Source organism: Lucilia cuprina, chromosome 4 (assembly GCF_022045245.1).
Source record: "Lucilia cuprina isolate Lc7/37 chromosome 4, ASM2204524v1, whole genome shotgun sequence".
NCBI lineage: Eukaryota > Metazoa > Arthropoda > Insecta > Diptera > Calliphoridae > Lucilia > Lucilia cuprina.
Window position 1 is genome coordinate 26,218,829 of NC_060952.1, and position 11,960 is coordinate 26,230,788.

The following is an 11,960-nucleotide window of genomic DNA, read 5'->3' on the forward strand; positions in this document are numbered from 1 at the left end:
CACTGTGTGTATATTTTGTGCTAAATTTTTTAGTTTTTATGATAGAAAAATAAATTGGTTGATAATATATTGTCAATAATGGTGAACCATACTAAAAAATTTACAAATTTTAACTAAACTCCAGAACTGCCCTTGGGGCACATGCGCCAAATTTATTTGATGTTTGTGATGTGAAACAAAATTTGGTTAAAATAAAAAAAAAAGTAACTTTTAACTTTTTGGGTATGTTATGTGACTTACTTCATATCTTATTATAATTGAATGCATAATAACACAATAAGTACATGGAATTTTTGTTCATTAGTTCGCTGTCGTAAGTTCTGTCTGAATATCTTTTCTTATTGTGTACATAAAAAAAACAGCGCGATCAAAAATAATATGCAGATAAAACAACAAAACTCAAAATAAAGTACTAATATAATTATTAGAACATATCGATTTAAAACATCCCAAAACATTGAAATAAAGTGATTTGAATGATATTCCAACATATAAATATACATTTTTTCCTGTAAAATGTATAATTATTGCTAAAATAAATACATACTTTATTTAAATTTATTGAAGATGTAAGTTGTTTTTTATAGATTTCATTGTATTGAACTTAATGTAACATTAATTTTACTGCATGTGATTTATTCCTTTTCTCCATTTAAACAGATACTTAATATCGAAAAAACTTCCATAATAACCGACAACACAAATAAGAAAGAAATGTTGGTAAATATTATTCATCGTCCTGAATTGTTAATGAATTCTACTGAATTTGGAGAAAAATAAAGCAAAGAAAATAAATGAAAAATAAAATTAGCTGCATACAAGGAAAAACACTTAAAACACATCCTGTTTTTATGCTTCAACGACTAATTGATTGTGGTATGGTTCATTGATTTTACGCAATTTCATCTGTTTTTGGTTTTTTTTTGCCCTTTGATTTTAAGTTTTTTTATTTGTATATGTACCCAGCAAAAACTAGGTAATATCTTGTACTTACATGACTACTTAATTTTTAATGATTACTACCTACGTCTGCATTACATTGACTTACATGTTAACAGTACTTTATTTTGAGTTTTATTGGCACATTTTGTTAAATCTCACACACATAGAAAAAAAATTAATTTGTTAATATAAGTTTTTGCTGGGTAATTATATGCGTTTGAGTTTTATATATTACACAATATAATGGTGAGAATGGTAGAAGGTAATTGTTCATCATAATATCACAATTTTAAGCGACTTGTTGACAATAAACTGATTTTCAATGAGAGTGTTTATATTGCATCAAATATGAAACGATCTTCGTGAAAAGTAGTTTATAGCTATAAGGGCCTACTTTTATAATAGTTCCGTTAAATCGTGGACTGATATTGTTTATTTGCATACCCTACTGTACTATAGAGGAGACGGTATTTTTCGTTTAACTTTATCTTTGTAAACCACCTTAATTCAGACTAACTTTCTTTCTCAGTCGATTAAGGCATGAAAGTCCGTCTGTCCTGTAAATCGTGTGCGAATTGGTTTACTATTTAAAACGTGTGCAAAAGCCTATTGAAAATGGTCCATTAATTCACATGGCTTTTTATACCATAATTACATCAAATATACTAATATCTCTCTGAAAATAAGATTAATATAATTATAAATAAATGATATTAATTTGCAATGATCAGCCCTTATTTGATTCCAGTCCCATTACTATGCTTTTAAAAATGTCTTAAACGTTTAAAATTTACTTATAACCATTCGCAATGAAGTTCTACATAACTTATTGTTATATAAAAATATATCATTTCTCCAATTTCAATGTGGATCGGTTTATGTGTAACCCTAACTTCCATATAAAGATCCTTTTAGAAAACTAGCATTAAAAGAAAAAAAAACAATTACTGAGATATAACTATATAAATGAAAAATTTTCGAAAATGTTCAATAAAATTTTTTTTAAAATATAATAAAAATAAAATAAACTTTCAGGAAAAACACTTTGTTGAAATCTTCTAAAAGGATAATTTTTCCATAACAATTACCTATAAAAAAATTTATGAAAAGAAGTATATTGAATTATTCTATAACAAAAAATTCTAAAAATAAATTTTCTATTAAGAGAAAATTTTTTGTAAAAAATTTATTAAAAATTGTATATAAAAATTTTTTGAAAACTGCATAAAAAAGGTTTTTTTTGAACACTCTCTATAAAAAGGTAATTTTTAGCAAATTTTTAGTAAAAAGTAGAATTTTTCGAACATTTTCTATAAAATTAACAATTGTTCGAAATTTTTTATATAAAAAGATAATTTTTAGCAAATAAAAGGGAAATTTTCGAAAATTTTCTATAACTTAATAATTGTTTGACAAATTTATTTGAAACACTGAAAATGAGTTTTAATTATTAAAATAATTGTATCAAGCAAGTTTTGATGATATCAATTACCAAATTTGTAAAAAAATAAAAATATATATTTTTTTCCAAATAACGAATTAATCAAAACAATTAATGTCAATAATTGAGACAAGATTTAACACTGATTAATTCATTAATTGTATAAATTAAATATTTAATAAATATAAAATTGATTTTTACTAATTTATTAATCAAATAAATTAAACTGTTTGATAGAGAATTTTTTAAAAATCAATTAAGAAGGTGATTAAAACAAATTATTAATCGATTACACACAACGTTAAAGGAATACTACACCTTTAACAATGCGTTCAGCATTTACAAAAAAATTATCACTTTATTGTCACAATTTAACATATAATCTGTTTCATAAATGGTCAAATGTCTTAAATTTTATTGCCTATTTAAGAATTATAAATATTGCTAGCCAAAAAATTTAAAATATTAAAAATAAATCTAAACTAAAAAATAAGGTCAGAAAATTTTTTTCAATCAGTTAAAAAAATTAATTGAATTAATTAAAAATTTCATCAAAATTTTATACTTAAGTTTCAAACTGTTTCAAAAAACGAGTTAATTAAGACAAATAAAAATTTGTTTAAATAAAAATAATGAAAATTAAAACATGTCAATAGAAAATAAACTTCTGATAATTTTTTCTGTGGAAGAAAATTAACAAGATTTTTAACAAAAAATCTTTTCTACAAAATTATTGTAAAATTTTTTACAGCTCTGTAGAAAATTTTAATACCCTAGAATATTTTGAAAATATTGCAAGAATGATAACGAAGGTTTTTTTTGTAGGCTGGGTCGATTACGACCGATCTCTGAATTTGAGTGCGTTGCATATGTTACATAATAAATTTATTTTTGTAAGAAGAGGACTGATTTCGTTTAATTTTTCCATATGTCTTATCTTATACTTTTGTGATCTACGATCAATATTTCAATATGCTACAAACAGTTTGACAAAATCAATATTCCATTATTTTTGGATTAAAAATATATGAGTAATTTTTATCGAATATATACCATTTGAAAATCCACATTTTATACTTGGAATATTTCAAAAGTTCGATTTCATTTAATTTTGTGTGTCATGATTATTCAGATTGTTAATCATTTAACAAATTGACAAATGCTAAATATAATCTTCATTATATCCTACACCACTATAGAAGGAATGTTTGTAAATCCGTCCATCTGTTTTTGTGTGTCCGTGTAATGCTTGTGCGCACGCTACAGGTCGTAATTTTCAAAATAATTTGATGAAATTTAGCACATACTCTTCTTTAAGCCTAAGGACGAACAGAATTGGAATTGGGCTTTTAGTCTTATAATAATGTTAAATATTATATTATGTTAACCAAAAAGTCTTAACTTAGTTTTAAAGAAATTGAAATGACACTGCCTATTTTTGTAATGATCAGACCTCATTTGATCCTAGCCCTAATACAAACCTTAAACTGACTGCTGTCAAGTATATGGTCGGCCACGACCATCATATACTTAATTTTTCATTTTTTTCTTCTTATCAGAATAATAAACTAAAATCCTATTGTATTGCTTTTCCATTCTTTTTTTAAAAACGTAACATTTATAAATCTTTCTTTCATTTATGAAAATCAATTAAAAGATTAAAATAAAAGTCAAATAAATACCTTTTATTGAATATTATCACCGTTGCTAGGTTAAATCAGGTATGGAAAATCTATAGAATGGAATAGAATGTATTCAATGATTTATACTATGATTGAAACAATGTAAAATGTCTAGTATTTAAGAGAAACAATACATTTCATATAGAGCGGTTTTAACTAGAAATTGACACAAAAATTGGAATATTTTCGTAGATCAGATTTTCGACTCAGATTTCCGCCTCAGATAAACAGCAGGATATCTGTCATATAGGTAGTATGAATTTTAAAATTTTACATTCAATGGAAGATGAGAATGATGATAATAAATTAAATATATTATTCTATTTATCCACATAAGTGATATTATTATAACATAATACATTTTAAAAATTAGGACTTTAACAATACACTTAGGTTGTCTTTCTTTTCGTATGATTAATAAAAACAAACTCTTTGTCAATTTTTGTTTCTATAATATTTTTCTGATAAATTTTAGATTAAAAAATTAACACATAAAATTGTTATGACGATTTTAAGTTAAAATTCACTGAAAATAATAAAACCATAAAAAATATTTGTCTGGATCATAGTGCTAACACACAAATCAATTGATTCAAACAACTTGAATAACAAAAACCCACAGGTGACAATTAAGTTGATGTGTGTACATGAACATTATACATACATACCTACTATACATATATACTTTTATTTTTTATTTTTATAGTTTCTATAAAAAGTTCAAACAAAATAGTAAAAAAAACTATAAATGTCAAAATGTTTTATACTTAAATGAATTATAGATTTATGATATAAATATTTTACATTCACAGAAGGATAATAAAAATAATCTAGACAATAAGATATTGCAGAGTTTGCTAGTCAATAAATAACAAGTGAGTTTATATTTTACTAAACCGAATTAATATTAATATGGGAATCAGGGTGATTGCTGAAGGGGACCTTTTATTTTAATACAAACAAATTGCATCAGTAGATAATATTTGAGTAAAATTTCATTCTAATATTTCTTTTTCAGTTTAAAAGAGTTATAAGACTCTTTCAAACTAACATGCCTAGATAGCCAGAGAATCTAAAAAATAAACTTTTGAGAAAGAATAAAAAAAATATTAAAAATATTTTTTTTAAAAATTTTCTATAAAAAAGAGAAATTTTTAATAACTTTCGGTAAAAAAAAATTTAATTGGAAAAGACAATTTGTTAAAAAAAATCATAAATATTTCGAAAATTTCAATAATTATTAAAAATTAATTATTAAAAAAAATAATATAATATTTTCGAAACTTTCTATGAATATTTAAATTCTTCAAAAACATTCTACAAAAAAAAAAAAAAAAAAAATTGTAAAAAGATTATTTTTTTCAAGTATTCTATAAAAAGAGAATTTTACGAAAATTTTATATAAAAAATATATTTTTTTCGAAAATTTTTTGGTGAGAAAAAGAATTTTTTAAAAATTTTTTATAAAAAAGATAATTTAAAAAAATCTATAAAATTTCTATAAAAATAGAATTTTAATAATGTTTTATATTAAAAATTAATTTTTATCAAAACTATTAAAAAAATCTATTCGTTTTAAAATTTAAAATTTTTATTTTTAAATTTAAATTTCTATATAAATTAGAAATTTTTAAAAAGGGAGAAATTTTATATAAATTATTTTAAAAACAGTTCTTATGAGAAGAGAACTTTTCATAAGAAGATGCGGTTTTAAAGAAATTTCTATTAAAAATAATTTCTCAATTTTTAGAATTTTTGGAACATTTTGCAGACATCGAATAGTAAATTGTTGAGTAAAAACAAGTTATTTTTGTTGGAGTGTTTCGAAAACTTTGTATAAAAAAATTACATTTTATTGAAAATTTCTTTAGAAAAGTTAGCTTTTCCAAACGTTTCTTGAAAAAAAAAAAAATGGAATAAGGCTATAGGAATACATTAAAAAAGAAACATTTTCTAAAACTTTGTGTAGCAATAGAATTTATAGAAATTATGAAGAGAATTTTAAAAATTTTTCTGTAGAACAAAAGCCCTATTCAGGGGGAACGATTGTATGGGGACTTGGAGAAATAATCGACAGAGTTATACACAAGTTTTACGACATGGACGGAAGAACAGAACCGATTGGAATAATTTAAGGTGGGTGTAGAACCAATATTTTTGGTGTTACAAACATTAGCACAAAAGCATAATACCCTCCCCACAATAGTCGTGTAGGGTATAAGAAGGAAAAAGTAGACTGACTTACATAGGTTCTTTGACCTGGCTGGGATTATTATATGTATGTATATCTATTTATAAACAGAACTTTCTTATCCTTAACAAGTAGAAAGGTATAGTCGGACATGGCCGACCATATGATTCCCTACACCATGAGTATGTTTAAAAATTATTCACTTTCCATAAATAATCTTTTATGTTAAATTTTAAGTACGTCATAAAAAGTAGTATTTTAAGTGTGTCAAAAAATGCACAAATCGGGAGGTCCGGTTGTATGAGAGCTAAGTAAAATAATGGACCGATTTCAACAATGTGCCCTAGTCAACTTAGAAATCGATCGGTATACTTTAAGGTGGGTGTGGGATCAATATTTGTGTGCGTTACAAACATCAGTACCAACGTATAATAACCTCTCAACACTTAAATGGTGTAGGGTATTAAAATCGAATTCATTTCGTTTTTCATGCTCGGTTAACCGTCCAAACTGTTATTCAATTTTTTTAAACAACAACATTCTAAAAAATTAGAATAATGTCGTGCTTTTGAAATAAATATGTATGAATTTCATAACTATTTTCATTGACTTATCATATCTTCTTTTAGTTTTATTCAATTTTATTTTATAATTGCCTGTGGCTTTATTTATCTCAAACTGATACAGAAGATAAAAGAAAAATATGAATAAAAATAAAAACATTCAATTACATTTCAATTTGAATTGAATTTAATTGACCCATCAAAAAATTGACACGTAGATAATAAAATTTTAGTTTAAAAAGTATGAATACTTGGAATTTATGAATATGGATGATTAAATATGGTTTGCTGCTATCAGCCAACTAACCAATTCATTCAGTCAAACAGACAAGCAGCAAGTCATTCGTTCGTTTGTTAAGCTGTTGGTTAAAGTGCTGAAAGAGCGAGAGAGTTTATTTGTTTTGTTTGTTGGTAAACTGTTTTCAATTTGTGTCCTTTGTTTAAAAACGATAACACTTTTTTGCATTTTTTTTTCTTTTCCAAATGAGTTGATATTGTTTTTTTGTTTCAAGATGTCTGTGTTTTAGTTGGAGATAACAATGTTATGTTTTTATAGAATCCACCAAACTTGCGGCTGAAGGAAATCTTCACATAAAATCGCTGAAATTTGTGTTGAGGGTAAACTTAGTTGTTCAAGTTTTCGTCGTTGACTAAGTAATAGTAAATGTAAAAGTGTCATCCTCTAATGTTATGTGATATGTCATTTTAATTGTTTTGTATGTAAGTCCCTCTAACTGTCGCTTCATTTCTTCTGGTGTTTGATGGAATTTTGTAAAGAAGCCCAATAAACATAACAATTGGTAAAATATTTATCTCAAATTTTTTTTTAATTAAAAAAAGAGAGAATAAAATTTACATTTGAGAAAAAAATTGTATTTTTAAAAGTTTCTCAAACCTACATAGAAGATACTTGTTTTGAAATTTCTTATTATCAAATCAGTCATTTAATAACATTTAAAATTAAACCTTTTTGTTTTCTGGGTAATTTGCTTATTTATGTATATCGTATGTATACGTGCTTTTATGTTTGTATATGTATATCAAGTCGTCAACTTATCCATATCCTTTAACTTGCTTTTCGTTTTCGATTTAGGGAGATCTAATGTGTAAGTTTTTGTTTAGTTATGACAACAGAAATGAACAGTGGTTATGTAAAAAACAATTTACAATCGATGTCGTATCGTTGTAGCTTTGTATGTCAAATTGTATATAGATTTTTAAACTTAAATAATAATTTTAAAAAGTTAAATATATGTTGAACAATCTAAATATTTCAACATCTTCGCAGCCAGTGTGCAAAATGTAAAGAGCAAAAACTATATAGTCAAACTTATATTAGTACAATGTACATGATACATTTGTATAACTGAATTGCTGGGTGTTTAAGAATTCAAGAATTTAACTTAAAGTACATTCATATATACATATGTGTATAATGAAGATTATGAACAAAGCAATGATGTTTGAATGACAATTAAGTTTATGTTAAGTAACAGATATGAATTGCTAAACAATTTTATAGATCTATTTGATCATCTTATATAATAATTGCAACTGATAGATAGTTAATTACCGTCATCCCATCGCTAGTAAATTTTGTAAAGAATAAAACAGTTACTTATACAAGAAGTTTTAATGTTTTGCAAACATTAACAAATGCATTTATTATACAAAATCCAATTCATATTTGCCAGAGTTAGTTCTGAAAACTGGAATATGTTAAATTTCTAATTTTTTGTTCATACATTCTCTCAAATGTTTTCATCATCGATACTAGATATTCAAAAAGAGCTAACTTCATCTTGGTCTAAAGAGAATTTTTCATGACGAATGCTTTCTTTGTGAAAATTTCTCGAAATTTGAATGAAATATTGCTCACGGACGATCTGATCATGTCCGTCCATCTGTTAGCCTGTTGAAAGCATTGATGGGGTACGAAAAGTAAGACTTAGAAGTTTGAATGTTCCCACAAATATTTCCTATACAACTGATTTCGTTTAGTATTAATTGGACCAAATTCAATCTACAAATTTTTATAGAGACCGGTCCACAATCGACCCTATCCCAAAAGAATTAAATTAACTAAATTAAAAATATAGGAAAGAAATTCGACGCAGATAAAAATTAACGAACCAAATCATTTTCACAACAATTGGACCTACGCCCCGGAACGACCCGACTCATACTCGGATAATGGTTGTCAACTTAGCGACTGCTATATCAGCCGAGATTCTTTTCCACAGGAATGAATTATCGGTCACAGTCGAAGTCATACAAAAACAACAACTAACAGAATTGTATAGATATCGGTTCATCGTTTATATACAGGAAAATCGTACAGAAAAATACTTTATGTTTATAAAATTTGAACAAAAGAGATTTGTTTTAAAAGAATATTTTCATGCCCACCACTACTATAGAGCGGAGGATATTATGCAAAAATATTAGTTCTACACCTAAAAGTATACTAATCTGTTTAGAATCACTTTCTTAGTCCATTTAGCTATGTCCATCCGTGTGTCCTTGCAAATCTTGTGCGCCCTTCACAGGTCGCAATTTTCAAGAAAATTTTATGAAATTTGTCAAATGCTTTATTATAATCAACATTTTTAACATAATCAAACACTGACCTAGTACGACTATAAATTCTTATTTTTTTATTCGGACAAAAGAGCTCGATCCATAATTGACTTAAGCATTCATTTATAATTATTAAAGTTTATTCATAGGATAACCTTCGTAATACTAGATTTTTTTGAGTTAGTACTTTTTAATATTATGCCCTAATATATATACATATACATATTCTTTGTTAGGTCACACAAGTTTTTCCACCATCGACTTAAACATTCCAGCTCGCTTTTCTGTTTTAAATATTAATAATACATTCCATTCTTCGTATAAAGAATTTTGAAAATAAAACAAAATCATCACTTTATATTCAGTTCACTGAACGTTTTATTCAACATTTTTCTTTTTTTTTTGTGTTATAAGTAGTACACGTCATTCTCTGTTCATCTTAAATTATATAAAGACGGAATCAACGAGTTTATCTAGAACTAAATAAAAGCTGTGAATAAAACATATTGTTGTCTAAGTGAAAATGATAAGGATTTTGTTTTTTTTTTTTTTTTAATATTATGATGTCACTGTTAAATAGTTGATGAAAAAGTTTAATTTCTGAAAAAGAAATTATTAATGAAACAAAATTAAAGTATTCAATAAAAAACTTAACAAATGAAAAGTTGTCTTATAAACCTTTAATAAATTGTTATGAATAAGGCTCTCAATGTTTTAAATTAAGATTATATTGATATTGATGTTTTTATTTATAATAACTCAAATTATTTTCTAATCTCAATTATATGCAAATACATTTTCAAATGTTATAAATTAATACTTATCAATTAATGCATTAACACGTACACTGTTGTTTATAATAACAATAATTATTCTATATCTTTTGTTGTATTTAGCGAATCAATTAAAAAATTCAATCAATTTATTTGTTTGATTTTATGGGCGCAATAGTTTTTAAGAATATGTACATTATGCAACCACATGTGTGTGTGCGTGTTCAACAATTTATTTACGTTCCTTCCTTCTGTGTCACATAATTTTAAATTAATTAAAATTTGTTTTACCATCATCACTCTTCGTTGTTGCATGATGATGGCGATGATGATGATGATGAAACATCAGATTGTCGTTCTATACATTGAATTGCAACACTTCACTAGCGTTGCATTGGGTTGTTTAATACTTATACAAACATTAAAATGTTAATAAACTGTTAACTACTAATGACAACAACAGCAGCAGCACAAACCATTACAAATATATTGAGGGTAAAATTAAAAGGAAAATGCCATCAGTTATAACTGTCCATATGTTACCCTATATCTGGGGGACAAGTTTTAGGGCTATATCAGAACAATTTTTTTTATTGTTGTTTTTTCCTTTATGTCAAAAACATGCACAGAATGAAATTTAATGAAATTTTCAGTGGTTGTTTCAGATTGTTGCTCATATTACAGTTACGTATATTGACAGATCATGCCTGAAAGAATTATTGAAGATAGAGATCTTGAAAATATTTGGAGTTTCAGAAGATCCCATACAGATTTTAAAATATATACAAACATAAGGTCAGACGGACACATACCTTCATTAGTTATAAGGACAATATTTAGAAATTACCAACAGAGTGACTAACTTATAAATATCCTTCCCGCGTAGGTGAAGGGTATAAAAATAGAGAGTAAGTGTCAATATCAATAAAACGTTGGTCAACGACAAATGACAGTGACAATACAAAAGCAGTAAATACTATACATATAGAAATAAGTGTGAAAAACTAACCAACTTCTCACTTGATCCATTTGAAATTGCTGCTACCACTCCTTTAATACAATTGCATTTAGCATGAACATGTGTTTGTATATGTTTTGTTGAGATCTCTTGATACCCAGCAGAGTTAAATGCTAAATATAAAAAAGTTATATTTCTTTGACTAATTTCTTTTAAATTTTTATCAATTTATGATTTTAAAAATAATTCACTAAATAATGAATATTTATGGTATTCGCACAATTGGAACGAACGGCGAATTTCCTATAGCATGACGAACTAGTCGACAACAATTCGTTGCGTAAATTTGTCGAATGAAACACAATCAAATTATTTGTACTACGAATTCGTTTCAAAATTTGTTTGTTTGAAATTGAAAAAAGTAAAAAAGGAACAAAAATTATATTTTTGTGAATCTTCACGATTTTATGATAATTTTAACTGGTTTAAAATTTATTCGAACATTTATTCGAAATATTTTAACAGCTTGAAATTTTTTCGAACATTACCTCGAATTTTTGAACTTAATTTGAAATATTCCAACATAGCATTGTAGTGTCATCAAGTGTATACCACACTGCCAAATTTCGGACAATTCTGGCCACGAGAACTGGTTTTAATGGCTTCAAAAACTTTTCGAACTTAAGTTCGAATTTTCGAAAATATTTAGTCAAGATTTTTAATGAAAAAAGCATTCATAAAAGTGTTACATATTTTGTCAACTGCAGGGTATTTTGAAACATATACTTACATACAAAGTTTGTTTTAACGCTAGCACTATAACAAAGTTT